General features: G+C 43.9%; 1 non-coding gene across 1 annotated transcript; it reads right to left on the reverse strand.

Annotated features, from left to right (window-relative positions):
• Positions 1-16,306: 16,306 nt before the first annotated feature.
• On the reverse strand, positions 16,307-16,379 carry trnaf-gaa (transfer RNA phenylalanine (anticodon GAA)). Its single transcript has one exon. It is a non-coding gene; the product is annotated as a tRNA-Phe (tRNA).
• Positions 16,380-16,673: the final 294 nt, after the last annotated feature.

Genomic DNA, 16,673 nt, shown 5'->3' on the forward strand with positions numbered 1-16,673 from the left:
TTTACTTTCAATTATTAAGTACTATTTTACTCTCAATAAAAGTTCTGGACTTATTAATCAAGTATCCTGTTGCTTTAATTGGTTAAAGTCATGCCCAAAGTGATTGTCCACAATAGACTTTCCAGAATTAAAAGATAAGTCTGCAAGGGTTGTGAATATTACAGCCCTGTTTAAAAAGAGAGATAAATCCAGGAACTACAGACCAATTAGTCTAATGTCGGTGGTGGGGAAACTTTTAGAGACAATTATCCAGGAGGAAATTAACTGTCACTTGGTAGAACATGGGCTGATAAATGACAGCCAGTACAGATTGGTTAACAGAAGATTGTGTCTGAAATAATTAATGAATTAATTTCTTTGATGAAGTTTCAGAGAGAGTTGACGAGGGTGGTGAGGTTAATGGTACGTGTCTGGACGTCAAAATTGTGTTTGAAAAGGTACAATAAACTAGACTTGGGGCAGCACAATGGCACAGTGGTTGGCACTGCAACCTCACAGCTCTCGCAACCCAGGTTCAGTTCTGGGTACTGCCTGTGCAGAGTTTGCAAGTTCTCCCTGTGACTGTGTGTGTTTCTGCTGGGTGCTCCGGTTTCCTCCCACAAGCAAAGACTGCAGGTTGATAGGTAAATTGGCTGTTGTAAATTGCTCCTCGTGTCGGTAAGAGAATGGTGGGTATGTGGTAGGGAATATGGGATTATGGTGTAGGATTACTATAAATGGGTGGTGGTTGGTCAGCACAGACTCAGTGGGCCGGATGGCCTGTTTCAGTTTTGCATCTCTCTATGACTTGTGAACAAAATTCAAGCAGATGGGATTAAAGGGGCAGTGGCAGTGTGGATCCAAAATTGGCTGCAGGGTAAAAAGTAGGGTGAATGCTTGTTTTTCAGAATGGAGGGAGTAATACAGTAATGTCCTTGTTGTTGCAATATATTCAATGTCAGACCCCGAGCTGTCCGAGGGATGGGGCAATTTGTGATGTTCCTGTGGTTGCAATATTTGCAGTGTCTGACCTTGATCTGTCACAGGGACGTGGCATTTATGAGGTCCCTGTGGGGTGCTGTTTGTTTGGTGTATCACACTGACCTGTCCCAGAGAGCGGGAAGGTTGTGATGTCCTTGTGGGTTGCAATATGTTCAGTGTCTGACTTTGATCTGTACCAGAGATGGGGCAGTGTGTGATATCCTTGTGCATGTCATACAGGCCCACTGGTGTGTGGTTCCATCCTGATGCCAAGAAACAGAGCCCCATCTCTGGGCAAAAAGTCTCACTTCTCAAGGGGTGTCTCGAGAAGACACAGTGGCGCAGTGGTTAGCACCGCAGCCTCACACCTCTAGTGACCCGCGTTCGATTCTGGGTACTGCCTGTGCAGAGTTTACAAGTTCTTCCTGTGACTGCGTGGGTTTCTGCCGGGTGCTCTGGTTTCCTCCCACAGCCAAAGACTTGCAGGTTGACAGGTAAATTGGCCATTGTAAATTGCCTCTAGTGTAGGTAGGTGGTAGGGGAATTGAGGGGATGTGGTTGGAATATGGGATTAATGTAGGATTAGTATAAATGGGTGGTTGATGGTTGGTACAGACTCGGTGGGCTGGAAGGACCTGTTTCAGTACTGTATCTCTAAATAAATAAATAAGAAGGCTGAGGCAGTAAACCTGGACAGTAAATCCGGAGTGGAGTCCTGGGGGCGGTTACCTGTGACTTATCAGGCAGTTTTCCAGCAACTCCTACAACAGAACTGGTAGCAAACAGCACTGGTTTTTCCTTTCCTTTGGACAATACGAGCAATGCTGAGAGGGGGTCCTGATGCTCAGGGTCTCCATACTGTTTGCCCAGGCCTGTGCCCCAGAGAGGACACTCCAGCTTCGTGGTTAAACATGAGCACAACCCGGGAATAAACAGTTACTGATTATAAGCTCTCATTGAATTGGTGTAGAGTATGAGCGCCAGGGGTTACTTCGGACAGTGGGAGAGCTCTTAGTGTCTCATTGGATAGCTACCATTCACTCCAAGCTGGGCAGCCCCCAGTCAGTTAGGTGCTGTGAAGCCACGACCTGCTTGCTTCAATGGGTGCTTGGAGCTTGGAGAGTCATCTCTCAACAGACGGATTGATAATCTATGCACCAAGAAAAACAAACTCAACAAAGAAGACACCAGTCCTTCGCATCACAAGCTGGAATGTGAGGACCATGTGTCCTGGCCTGACCGACAATCTTCTGCAGGTTGATGACACACACAAGACAGCTGTGATCGACAAGGAACTCACAATGCTCAATGTGGACATTGCTGTGCTGCAAGAAACTAGACTCGTTCAAAGTGGATCCCTCAAAGAGAAACACTACACCTTCTTCTGGCAGGGGAAAGCCCAAGAGGCAACTCGTGAGCATGGAGTGGGTTTCACAGTAAAATACACGCCACTTCAAATGAGTGAACCACCCACAGTAGGCTCAGAGAGACTTCTTACCCTTCACTTGTCAACAAGCGTGGGCACAGTTAATCTCATGTGCATCTATGTCCCGACACTCACCTCCACCCCAGATGTCAAGGATCAATTCTATGTGACACTTGACACTGCCATCAGTAGAATTCCCAGCACTGAGGGACTGTACCTTCTAGGAGACTTCAACACAAGCTTGGATACTGACTACACAGCTTTGCCAATGTGCATAGAGCACCAGGGGATTTGCAAGATGAACGAAAATGTACAGAGGTTGCTGGAGCTATGCTGTCACCATGCATTCTGTGTGATGAACAGCTACTTCCAGGTCAAGCTGTGCCACAAGGTGTCCTGGAGACATCCGAGATCATGCCATTGGCACCAGCTAGACCTTATCTTCACCAGACATAACACCCTCAGCAGTGTCCTCATCACTCACAGCTATCACAGCGCTGACTGTGACACTGATCACTCCCTGGTGTGTAACAAGGTCAGGCTTCAACCAAGGAAGCTTCATCCATCCATGATAAAAGCTCGTCTTCTGATTAACACTTGCCAAACCACTGATCCAGAAAGGACCCAGGAGTTCCTCAACATCCTCGATCAGGCTCTTTCAGACAACAATGCTCAAGGCCTCAGTGCAGTGTCAAAGTGGAATCATCTGCACACCACCATCTATAACTCTGCACTCACTGTGTATAGGAAAAGAGATGGGAGGAATGCTGACTGGTTTGAGGCTTATTGGACTGAAATGGAGTCAGTTACTGCAACTAAGAGGAGAGCCCTCATGAACTACAAACACGTCCCCAGCCAACAACATCTAAATGCTCTCAGAGCTGCCAGAAACAAGTCTCTGCAGACTGCTCGGCACTGCACCAATCAATACTGGTTAAAACTCTGCTGATGAATCCGGGGATGCTATGTTTGAAGGAATTAAGAAAGCAATGGGCCCAGTAGTAACTAAATCAGCACCTTTTGAAGACAAAGAGAGGGGTGATCATCACTGAACCTAACAAGCAGATGGAAAGGTGAGTGGAGCATTATCTTGAACTCTATATAACGGAGAACATTGTCATTGAAGTAGCTCTCAGTGCCATTCCAGACTTCCCTGTCATGGAGGAACTGGACATTGAGCCCACCATAGTCCAGCTCAACAAGGGCTCAAAACATGCGTGATGCAAACATTGTCACCTTGTACAAAATTAAGGGGGATCGCAGTGACTGCAGCAATTATCGGAGCCAGCTACTCAGTTCCACTCACCTGCTCGGTCCCTTTCCTCCTGCAAGTTCCTTTGCTTCAGGTATCCATCCAATTTCTTTTTCAAATCATTGATTGTCTCTACTTCCACCACACTCGTGGGTCAGGATTATCCACTCACAGCATAAAAAAATTCCACCTCACCCAAGGATGGGAAATATTTATATCTTCTATATTTAGCTTATTCCCTATCTCTACGAGAATAGAATGGCATTCAACATGAAAGGGAACCCAAAAATCTTCGAGCAGTATATAAATAATAAGCAGGTAGTCAGCGGTGAAGTGGGCCCCATTAGGGACAAAGAGGGTAATATATACTTAGAGCTGCAGGGCAATGTTAATCTAGTCAATAAGTACCTTGTATCAATGATCACTAAGGAAGTGGAATTTGACAAAATATCAGGAGAAGTGGAGAGTGTAGAGGCAATGGAGAGGGTACAAATTGAGAGAGGGAGGTACTGAAAAGGCTGGTTATGCTTCAGGAAGATAAATTACCTGGTCCGGATGGCTTTCATCCCAGATTGCGAAAGGAAATGTGGATGCAGATAACAGAAAGGCTTGCTGTAATCTTCCAATCTTCCCTGGATACGGGGGAGGTGTCAGAGGATTAAACAGTTGCAAATGTGACACCCTTATTCAAGAAAGGGTGTAAGGACAGTCCGGCTAACTACAGGCCAGTTAGATTAACAGCAGTGGTGGGTAAGGTTTTAGAAAGAACAATCAGGGAAAAAAATCAACAGTCACTTGTAGAGGTTTGAGTTAATTAAGGAGAGTGAGCATGGATTTATAAATGGGAGTTCATGCTTGACTAATCTAACTGCATTTTTTGATGAACTAACAGAGAAGGTTCATGAAGGGAATGCAGTGGATGTTGTTTATATGGATTTTAAGAAACGACACATAAAAGGGTGATTAACAACATTGAGGTTCATGGAATAGGAGGGTCAGTGTCCAATTGGATAGAAAATTGGCTTAAGGACAGAAAACAGCAAGTCGTAATAAATGATTCATTCTCAGACTGGAAGGTTGTCGACAGTGCTGTTTCCCAAGGGTCACGTTTGGAACCACTGCTTTTTACTTGCGACAGATAAATGACTTGGATCTTGGAATATAGAGTAGAATCTCAAAATATGCCGATAACACCAAACTTGGAGAAGTGGCAAACAGTGAGGATGAAATGAACCACCTGCAACAAGACAGTGATCGGCTAGCAGAATGGGCAGACAGGTGCAGATGGATTTTAATAGTGACTAGTGTGAGGTGATGCATTTTAGCAGAAGGAATAGGGAGAGGCAATATATACTTAATGGCACAGTTCTAAAGAGTGAGCAGGAATAGAGGGACCTGTTCACTGAACAATCAACAACGTGAACAATTACTTCTTGTTGTGTGCTCTCAGATTTGTCACCTTCACTGCACTGGAGTGAGGTGACATCTACTGGCAGGAAGCAAGAACTGCAATCAAGCAGCAGAAATTCCATCGTCTGTCAGGGTGAAAGAAACATTGCAATGTGAGGAAATAGTGAATGGGTTTGATTGGGTTGGTGGAGACATGATTCCACTTGTGGTGGAGTCCAAAGCAAAGGCCAGAAATATAAAATTGTCATTATTAAAAGATATGAGGAATTCATGATAAATGTATTTAGGTTGTGAGTGAGTGGAATCTAGATAAAATAGAAAGCGAGATTGGGTGGACAGAAGCAGTGTGAAAGGATGGCTCAAACAAAAGGTAAACGCCCTGAAAGGTGAGCTCTGTTTCTCTCTCCACAGATGCTGCCAGAGTTTCTGAACATTTCCAACACTTTCTGTTTTTATTTCAGAATTTGCAAGATGTTGCTTTGCTCTGAAAAAAAAATGGATGGTAGGCTTTGGCTGCCAGTGAAATTCCACAGGAGCTAAAAGGAAGTTCTGATATCAGTGGCATGTTGATCTAGGGATATGATCCTTGCTTCGGGTGAGTGATTAATTAATGTGTGAGAGATCCTGGGTTCAAATCCTGGACAAGTCCTTCTTCTTTGGCATTTTTAGTTTAAGGTCATTGATTGGTTTCAGCCTTGCAGAAGGCGGAATTGATTTCCATATGGAGCCTGCTTGAGGACCAGAGAGCTGGATTCAATGAGCTTGATTAACTAAATGAACAGATAGCCAAGTGGGAATATAAAGTTGTTGCAGTAATTGTGACCTGACTCCAAAAACAACAGGACTGGGTTCTGGACTGGAATGGAATGGAATTCTTCAGTGTTTCTGTTGTTTGGCTTGCATTGACTCATCGATTTTCTTGTTTTTCACTTTGTCGATGCCTTTGAATAATTGTGGATCCTTCTTCAGATTGTCATCTTTCACCAGGTAGTTCTGACCTCTGATGATGATGATCGTAATGAGCTTCAACTCACTGATAGTTTTGGAACTGAACAGATTTCCTTTGCTTGAGTCTACAACATGGAACTCAGTCTGACATGTGGACCCATGTGAGGATTTGAATGCCACCCCTGCGTTGGAGAATACAGTTGCATCCATCCAATAAGAGACCGAGTAGAAGTGACAGTTCAGTCAGTCAAACATTAAACTTTTAATTTCAGGGTGGTGAGTTTGAGTGCCATTTTGTTTTTCCCTTTTTTAAGGCTTCATTAGCAGAGAGTACAAGGAGTGTTTGAAATGAAATTCAGCAAAAGTATGAGAAAGTCTCACTTTGATTCGGGACTCATCTCTCTGCAGCATCTCGCTGTGAAAGATTGAACTTCATCTCATTTCATTCCCATCTCGGGGTCAGTGCGGCTCAGTGGGACTTCTGGCTGTCTCCTGCTTCACAATCCATCAGTGCTGAGAAAGCAATGGGGAATATTATTCACGGCTCTGTAACCTGAGGACACCGATTTAAGGTGAATGGCAAAAGAACCAAAGGCAACATGAGGAAAAACTTCTTTTGCACAGCGAGTGGTTAAGATCTGATATGCACTGCTTGAGAGTGTGATGGAGGCTGATTCAACCATGGCTTTTAAAATGGTATAAGATAATTATCTGAAGTGGAAAAATTGCATGTTTTCATGGAATACATGAGTCTGTGGCATGAGCTGAGTTGCTCGTGCAGAGAAGCAGCACAAGCCCAATGAGCTGAATGGCTTCCTTTTGTTCTGTCACTATTCTATGATCTATGATTCTTTTCAGAGTGAAATCAACACTCACATGCAAGAAACTGACAGGTACACTGTAAACTTCGCATCACCAGACAAGAATTTGACAGATACAGTGTGAAACCCACAGTCACGTAGCAGCAGTTGGCAGGTAACGTGTAAAAATCTTTCTTTCATATCCCAACTGCAAGGTACAAAGGAAATTATGTACAAACCCAGGCTCACACTTCAAAGACTGAGAGATACAAAGCAAAACACATACTCACCTACAAGTACAGAGACGAAGACACACTCAGAGGAGGTGCAGATTAAAGACACATGCATGTAACAGAAACTAACAGGGATAGAATCAAACCCTTTCTCACTTCTCAGAAACTGATAGATATAGACAAAAGCTGATGCTCACATACAAGTTGTTGAAAGATATGTGGTGAAACTCACAGAGCAATAGCAGAAACAAACAAGGACTGAATAATACCCACAGTCACAGACCAAAAACTGAAATATACTGAGTTAAACACCACTTTCTCACACCAGAAACTCATGGCTGCAAAGTGAAGCTGACTCTATCCTCCCAGGCACTGACAGGTGCAAAAGAAAACACTCACGACGATTCCAGGTCATGAAATGTACGTAATAAAACCTTTCAGCTGAAAGAATAGCATTAATGACAGGTGTGATACCCAGAATGCTCAGCGGCCTAGAATCCGCCCGATCTGTGACAGGAGTGGGGCGCGCAGGCGCGGTAGGGAGCTTTGTCAGCAGCTCGAGCTGCGGGTTCGGAGTTGGAGCGGGATATTCACAAAGTGCGAGAAGACTTTGCGGGCTCACACAGCTGGAGCAGGGCCTCAGGGCCACAATAAGATGGAACAATCCCATCTGTATCCCTGCGGATGGCGGTGGTGAAGCTTTTCCCGGTGAGGCTTCCCGAAACGGCGTCCATAAATGGATAAGAATTGGGGACTTGTCAGGGAGCGTCTCTAAATGAATAACATTTGGGTACTGGTCAGGGAGCGTCTGTAAATGGATAAGAATTGAGGACTGGGCAGGGAGCGTCTGCAAATGGATAAGAATTGGGGGACTGGGCAGGGAGCGTCTCTAAATGAATAAGATTTGGGTACTGGTCAGGAAGCGTCTGTAAATGGATAAGAATTGGGGACTGGGCAGGGAGTGTCGATAATTGAATAAGAGTTGGAGACTGGGCAGGGAGCGTTTCTAAATGAATAAGATTTGGGGACTGGGCAGGGAGCGTCGATAAATGCTTAAGAATTGGGGACTGGTTCGGGAGCGTTTTTTTATTCGTTCGTGGGATGTGGGCGTCGCTGGCTCGATCTCAGCTCGAGTAATGTGTCCAGTTCTGGGCACCAGGCTTTAGAAAGGACATCAAAGCTTCTGAGACAGTTCAGAGGAGATTTACTAGAATGATACCAGAGATGAGGGGTGTCAGTTCTCTGGACAGGCTGGTGAAGCTGGGATTGTTCTCCTCAGAGTAGAGAAGGTTAAGGGAAGATTTAATAGAGGTGTTCAGAATCATGAAGGATTTTCATAGGGTAGAGAGGGAGAAACTGTTTCCACTGTCCTGGGGGTCAGTAACCAGAGGACACAGATTTAAAATAATTGGCCAGAAATGTCAAGGGGAGGTGAGGAGAGATCTTTTTACCCAGTAACTGATTCGGATTTGGAATGAATTGTCTGACAGGGTGGTGGAAACAGATTCAATTATAACTTTCATAAAGGAATTGGACAAATATTTCAAAGTGAAATTCTCCAGGATTATGGGGAAATAGGCAGGGGGTTGGACTAATTGCATCTTTTTGTCAGCGAGTCAGCAGAGGCACAATGGGGCCGAATGGCCTCCTTCTGGGCTGCATGATTCTATGAACATAAGAACGAGGAGCCGGAGTCGGCAAGTCAGCCACTCGAGCCTGCTCTGCCGTTCAATACAATCATGGCTGATCTCATCACGGCAGTTCTTGTTTCTTGCCAGTAGATGTCACTTCACTCCAATGCAGTGAAGTTTACAAATCTGAGAGAGACACAACAGGAAAGAATTGTTCACATTATAGTGAATGTGTGGGATTTAGAAATACTAGGAGTGGAGACGAGTTATTACTTGTCTGCTCGATCCCATAGCCCTGTAAAATTATTTCCTTCAAGTGCCCATTCAAATTCCTTTTGTAATCCTCGATTGTCTCCATTTCCACCGCCCTCTTGGGCAGCGAGTTACAGATCATCACCAATCAGTGCAAACACGTTCTTGCGCACATTCCCCCTGTATCTCCTGTCCAAAACCTTCAATCTGTGTCCCCTAGTCCTTGTACCAATAGTTAACGGGAACAATGTTTCCTTGCCAATTTATTTAAAACTGTCATAGCCGAAAACACATCTATCAATTCTCCCCTCACTCTCCTTTGATGCAGGTAGAACAACCCTAGCTTTTCCAACCTAACCTTGTAACTAAAATCCTCCATCCCTGGATCCATTCTGGTGAATTTCCTCTGCATCCTCTCAAGGACGCTCACATTCTTTCTTAAGTGTGGTAAGCAAAACTGGAAGCAACACTCCAACTGGGGCCTAACCAGAGCTTTATAATGGTTCAGCATAACTTCCCTGCTTTGTACTAAATGCCTCTTTTTTTCAAGCCCAAGATCCCATATGCTTTGCTAACCACTCTCGCAATATGTCTTGCCACCTTCAAAGATTGATGCACATGAACCCCAAGTCCCTCTATTCCAACACACACTTTAGAACTGTGCCATTAAGTAAATATTGCCTCTCCCTATTCCTTATGCCAAAATACATCACCTCACACTTGTCACTATTAAATTCCATCTGCCACCTGTCTGCCCATTCTGCTAGCCTATCATTGTCCTGTTGCAGGCAGTTCATATCATCCTCACTGTTTGCCACTCCTCCAAGTTTGGTGTCATCGGGATATTTTGAGATTCGACTCAATATTCCAAGATCCAAGTCATTTATCTTTAGCAAAAAAAGCAGTGGTTCTAGCACTGACCCTTGGGGAACACCTCTGTCGACTATCCTCCAGTCTGACAAAGAATCATTTCATTAGACTCCCTGTTTTCTGTCCTTAAACCAATTTTCTATCCAATTGGACACTGACCCTCCTATATCACGAACCTCAATTTTGTAAACCCCACTTTTATGTGGTACCTTGTCAAACGCTTCCTTAAAATCAATATAAACAACATCCAATGCATTCCCTTCATCAAGCTGCTCTGTTAGTTCATCAAAAAATGCAGTTAGATTAGTCAAGCATGAACTCCCATTTATAAGTCCATGCTCACTCTACTTAATTAACTCAAACCTCTCCAAGTGACTGTTGATTTTTTACCCTGATTATTCTTTCTAAAACCTTACCCACCGCTGCTGTTAATCTAACTAGCCTGTAGTTAGCCGGACTGTCCTTACACCCTTTCTTGAATAAGGGCGTCGCATTTGCCACTGTTTACTCCTGGCACCTCCCCCGTATCCAGGGAAGATTGGAAGATTATGGCAAACTCTTCCATTATCTGCATCCGCATTTCCTTTCGCAACCTGGGATGCCAGCCATCCAGACCAGGTGATTTATCTACCCTAAGCACAGCCAGCCTTTTTAGTAGCTCCCTCTCTCAATTTGTACCCTCTCCATTGACTCTACTCTCTTCACTTCGACTGATATTTTGCCAAATTCCACTTCCTTCGTGATCACTGATACAAAGTACTCATTAAGTAGATTAACATTGCCCTGCACCTCTAAGCTTATATTATCCTTTTTGTCCCTAATAGGCCCGACTCAACCTCTTACTACCCACTTATCATTTACATGCTGCTCGAAGATTTTTGGGTTTCCTTTCATGTTGACTGCCAGTCTATTCTCATAGAAATAGAGAATAAGCAAATATAGAAGATGTAAGTATTTCCCATCCTTGATGAGGTGGAACTTTCTTATGTTGTGGGTGGTAATGACTTGGCCCACGAGTGTGGTGGAAGCAGAGACAATCGATGATTTGAAAAGGAAATTAGATGGATACTTGAAGGAAAGAAACTTGCAGGAGGAAAGGGATCGAGCTGGTGAGTGGAACTGACTAGATTGCTCCGGGGAGAGCCAGCATGGATGTGATAGGCCAAACGACCACCTTCTGTGCTGTAAATGACTCTGTGTTGTTTCTCAAATTCAATCCACTGGTGCTTGGTAAATAATTTCAAAGTAAATTGTGCAACTGGAAAATCACAACCAAGGCAAGGGACGCATAAGGAAGCAAAATTGCTGAAACCCGGGATTGAACCAGGAACCTTTGGATCTTCAGTTTAACGCTCTCCCAACTGAGCTATTTCAGCCCTACATTAACAGTGGCTTGGTGTCCTTGTTTTGGAAGAAAATACATACATTCAAGTTTTCCAAAAAATTAAAGAACACAACATGTGAGTAATATTCCCCATTGCTTTCGCAGTACTGATGGATTGTGAAGCGGGAGACAGCCAGAAGTGCCACTGAGCCGCACAGACCCCGAGCTGAGAATGAAATGAGATCAAATTCAATCTTTCATAGTGAGATGCTGCTGAGAGGTAAGAGTCCTGAATCAAAGCGAGACTTGCTCATTTCAAACACTCCCTGTACTCTCTGCTCATGAAGCCTTAAAAAAGGGAAAAACAGAATGGCACTCAAACTCACAACCCTGCCATTAAAAGTCTCATATTCGACTGACAGAACTGTCACTTCTACTCGGTCTCTTATTGGATGGATGCAACTCCAACGCAGGGATGGCATTCAAATCCTCCCATGGGTCCACATGTCAGACTGAGTTCCATGTTGTAGACTCAAGCAAAGGAAATCTGCTCACTTCCAAAACTAACAGCGAATTGAAGCTGATTACAATCAACATCATCAGAGGTCAGAACTACCTGGTGAAAGAAGACACCCTGAAGAAGGATCCACAATTATTCAAAGGCATCGACAAAGTGAAAAACAAGAAAATCGATGAGTCAATGCAAGCCAAACAACAGAAACACTGAAGAATTCCATTCCATTCCAGTCCAGATGTTTTTGGAGTCATGTCACAATTCCAGCAACAACTTTATATTCCCACTTGGCTATCTGTACATTTAGTTAATTACAATTTTGTCGACAAGCTCTTTGAATCCAGTTGTCTGGTCCTCAAGCCAGCTCCGGATGGAAGTCAATTCCGCCTTCTGCAAGGCTGAAACCAATAGATAACCTTAATCTAAAAATGCCAGCAGACCAGGGCTCATCGGGGACTTGAACCCGGTATCTCTCGCATGTTAATTAACCATACTCCCTAAGCGAGGATCATACCCCTACACCAACGAGCCGCTGACAGGTCAGGCTTTATTAGCTGCTGTGGAATTTCACTGGAACCCCCCAGCCAATCATCCATTTTTTTCAGATCAAAGCAACATCCTGCAAATGCTGAAATAAAAACAGAAAGTGCTGGAAATGTTCAGCAGCTCTGGCAGCATCTGTGCTGTGAGAAACACAGTTAACGTTTCAGGGCACTCACCTTTTGTTTAGCCATCCTTTCAGACTGCTTCTGTCCATCCAATCTCACTTTCTATTCTATTCACATTCTAACCATTCACTACGTTACTACATTTTTCATGAATTCCTCATTTCTTTTATTAATGACAATTTTGTATTTCTGGCCTTTGCTTCAGACACCACTACAAGTGTAATCATGTCTCCATCTACCCAATCAAACCACTTCGCTGTATCCTCACATTGCAATGTTTCTTTTACCCTGACAGACTGTGGAGTTTCTGCTGCTTGATTGCAGTTCTTGCTTCCCGCCAGTAGATGTCACCTCACTCCAATACAGTGAAGTTTACAAATCTGAGAGAGACACAACAGGAAATAATTGTTCACATTATAGTGAATGTGTGGGATTTAGAAATACTCGGAGTGGAGACGAGTTATTATTGCACTCTGCGATAACATCTTTTATAATGGACTCCAGCATTTTCCCCACGACTGATGTCAGGCTTCGTTTGGGCCCCCTTATCTCGAGAGACAATGGATACGCGCCTGGAGGTGGTCAGTGGTTTGTGAAGCAGCGCCTGGAGTGGCTATAAAGGCCAATTCTGGAGTGACAGGCTCTTCCACAGGTGCTGCAGAGAAAATTGTTTGTCGGGGCTGTTGCACAGTTGGCTCTCCCCTTGCGCCTCTGTCTTTTTTCCTGCCAACAACTAAGTCTCTTCGACTCGCCACAATTTAGCCCTGTCTTTATGGCTGCCCGCCAGCTCTGGCGAATGCTGGCAACTGACTCCCACGACTTGTGATCAATGTCACACGATTTCATGTCGCGTTTGCAGATGTCTTTATAGCGGAGACATGGACGGCCGGTGGGTCTGATACCAGTGGCGAGCTCGCTGTACAATGTGTCTTTGGGGATCCGGCCATCTTCCATGCGGCTCACATGGCCAAGCCATCTCAAGCGCCGCTGACTCAGTAGTGTGTATAAGCTGGGGGTGTTGGCCGCTTCAAGGACTTCTGTGTTGGAGATATAGTCCTGCCACCTGATGCCAAGTATTCTCCGAAGGCAGCGAAGTTGGAATGAATTGAGACGTCGCTCTTGGCTGGCATACCTTGTCCAGGCCTCGCTAACCGGTATATAAATCGCTGTTTTCTTTCTGCCTCTTTTTTTAAATAGTGGAGTTACATTAACTACCGTCCAATCCATTGGAACTGTTCCAGAGTCGATAGAATTTTGAAAAAAGACCAGAAATGCATCTGCTATTTCAAGGGCCACTTCCTTAAGTACTCTGGGATGTAGATTATCAGGCCCTGGGGGATTTATCGGCCTTCAACCCCATCAATTTCCCAATCATTCCCTACTAATACTGATTTCATACAGTTCCTCCTTCTCACTAGACCCTATGTTCCCCAACATTTCTGGGAGAGAATTTGTATCCTCCTTTGTGAAGACAGATCCAAAGTATGTATTTAATTGGTCTGCCATTTCGTTGTTCCCCATTATAAATTCCCCCGTTTCTGACTGTAAGGGGCCCACATTTGTCTTCACTAATCTTTTTCTCTACTCATATCTATAGAAGCTTTTACTGTCAGTTTTTATGTTCTCTGCTAGCTTACTCTCATACTCTATTTCCCCCTTCTTAATCAATCCTTTTGTCCTCCTCTGCTAAATTCCAAACTGCTCACAATCTTCAGGTTTGCTGCTTGTTCTGGCCATTTTATATTTCTCCTCCTTGGATCTAATACTTTCCTTAATTTATTTTGTAAGCCACAGTTGAGCCACCCTTCCTGTTTTACTTTTGCACAGACAGGAATGAACAATTGTTGTAATTCATCCATGCGCTCTTTAAATGCTAGCCATTGCCTATCCACTGTCAACCCTTCAAGTAACGTTCCCCAATCTATCAAAACCAACTCCCGCCTCATACCTTCATAGTTTTCTTTGTTTAGATATAGGACCCGAGTCTCGGAATCAACTCTCTCACTCTCCATCTTAATGAAGAATTTTATCATATTATGGGCGCACTTCCCCAAGGGACCGCACACAACAAGATTGTTAACTAATCCTTTCTCATTACACAATACCCAGTCCAGGATGGCCTGTTCTCTAGAGGTGTTATACACCTCTATCAATTCTCCACTCAATCTCCTTTGAGAAAGGCAGAATAATCCTGGCTTTTCCAACCTAACCTTGTAACTAAAATCCCCCATCCCTGGATCCATTCTGGTAAATCGCCTCTGCGTCCTCTCAAGGACCCTCACATTCTTTCTAAAGTCTGCTGAGCAGAACTGGAAGCAACACTCCAACTGGGGCCTAACCAGAGTTTTATAATGGTTCAGCATAACTTCCCTGCTTTTGTACTCAATGCCTCTACTTATAAAGCCCAAGATCCCATATGCTTTGCGAACCACTCTCGCAATATGACTTGCCTCCTTCAAATATTGATGCACATGAACCCCAAGTCCCTCTATTCCAGTACTCTCTTTAGAACTGTGCCATTAAGTATATATTGCCTCTCCCTATTCCTTATGCCAAAATACATCACCTCACACATGTCACTATTAAATTCCATCTGCCACCTGTCTGCCCATTCTGCTAGCCTATCACTGTCCTGTTGCAGGCAGTTCATATCATCTTCACTGTTTGCCGCTCCTCCAGGTTTGGTGTCATCGGCATATTTTGAGATTCTACTCTGTATTCCAAGATCCAAGTCAATTACCTTGAGCAAAAAAAGTAGTGGTTCTAGCACTGACCCTTGGGGAACACCACTGTCGACTATCCTCCAGTCTGACAAAGAACCATTTAATAAGACTCGCTGTTTTCTGTCCTTAAACCAATTTTCTATCCAATTGGACACTGACCCTCCTTTTCCACGAACCTCAATTTTGTTAACCGCCCTTTTATGTGGTACCTTGTCAAACGCTTCCTTAAAATCAATATAAACAACATCCACTGCATTCCCTTCATCAACCTGCTCTGTTAGTTCATCAAAAAATGCAGTTAGATTAGTCAAGCATGAACTCCCTTTTATAAATCCATGCTCACTCTCCTTAATTAACTCGAACCTCTCCAAGTGACTGTTGATTTTTTACCCTGATTATTCTTTCCAAAATCTTACCCACCGCTGCTGTTAATCTAACTAGCCTGTAGTTACCCGGACTGTCCTTACACCCTTTCTTGAATAAGGGTGTCGCATTTGCCACTGTTTAATCCTCTGGCACCTCCCCCGTATCCACGGAAGATTGGAAGATTATAGCAAGCCCTTCCGTTATCTGCATCCGCATTTCTTTTCGCAACCTGGGATGTGAGCCAGGTGATTTATCTTCCCTAAGCACAGCCAGCCTTTTTAGTACCTCCCTCTCCTAATTTGTACTCTCTCCATTGCCTCTACTCTCTTCACTTCGACTGATATTTTGTCAAATTCCACTTCCTTAGTGATCACTGATACAAAGTACTCATTAAGTAGATTAACATTGCCCTGCACCTCTCAGCTTATATTATCCTTTTTGTCCCTCATAGGCCCGACTCAACCTCTTACTACCCAGTTATCATTTACATGCTGCTCGAAGATTTTTGGGTTTCCTTTCATGTTGACTGTCAGTCTATTCTCATAGAAATAGAGAATAAGCAAATATAGAAGATGTAAGTATTTCCCATCCTTGATGAGGTGGAATTTTTTATGCTGTGGGTAGTAATGTCTTGGTCCACGAGTGTGGTGGAAGCAGAGACAATCAATGATTTGAAAAGGAAATTAGATGGATACTTGAAGGAAAGAAACTTGCAGGAGGAAAGGGATCGAGCTGGTGAGTGGAACTGACTAGATTGCTCCGGGGATAGCCAGCATGGACGTGATAGGCCAAACGACCACCTTCTGTGCTGTACATGACTCTGTGTTGTTTCTCAAATTCAATCCACTGGTGCTTGGTAAATAATTTCAAAGTAAATTGTGCAACCAGAAAATCAGAACCAAGGCAAGGGACGCATAAGGAAGCAAAATTGCTGAAACCCGGGATTGAACCCGGGACCTTTAGATCTTCAGTCTAACGCTCTCCCAACTGAGCTATTTCAGCCCTACATAAACAGCGGCTTGGTGTCCTTGTTTTGGAAGAAAATACATACATTCAAGTTTTCCAAAAAATTAAAGAACACAACATGTGAGTAATATTCCCCATTGCTTTCTCAGTACTGATGGATTGTGAAGCGGGAGACAGCCAGAGGTGCGACTGAGCCGCACAGACCCCGAGCTGAGAATGAAATGAGATCAAATTCAATCTTTCATAGTGAGATGCTGCTGAGAGGTAAGAGTCCTGAATCAAAGCGAGACTTGCTCATTTCAAACACTCCCTGTACTCTCTGCTCATGAA

Source organism: Heterodontus francisci, unplaced genomic scaffold (assembly GCF_036365525.1).
Source record: "Heterodontus francisci isolate sHetFra1 unplaced genomic scaffold, sHetFra1.hap1 HAP1_SCAFFOLD_43, whole genome shotgun sequence".
NCBI lineage: Eukaryota > Metazoa > Chordata > Chondrichthyes > Heterodontiformes > Heterodontidae > Heterodontus > Heterodontus francisci.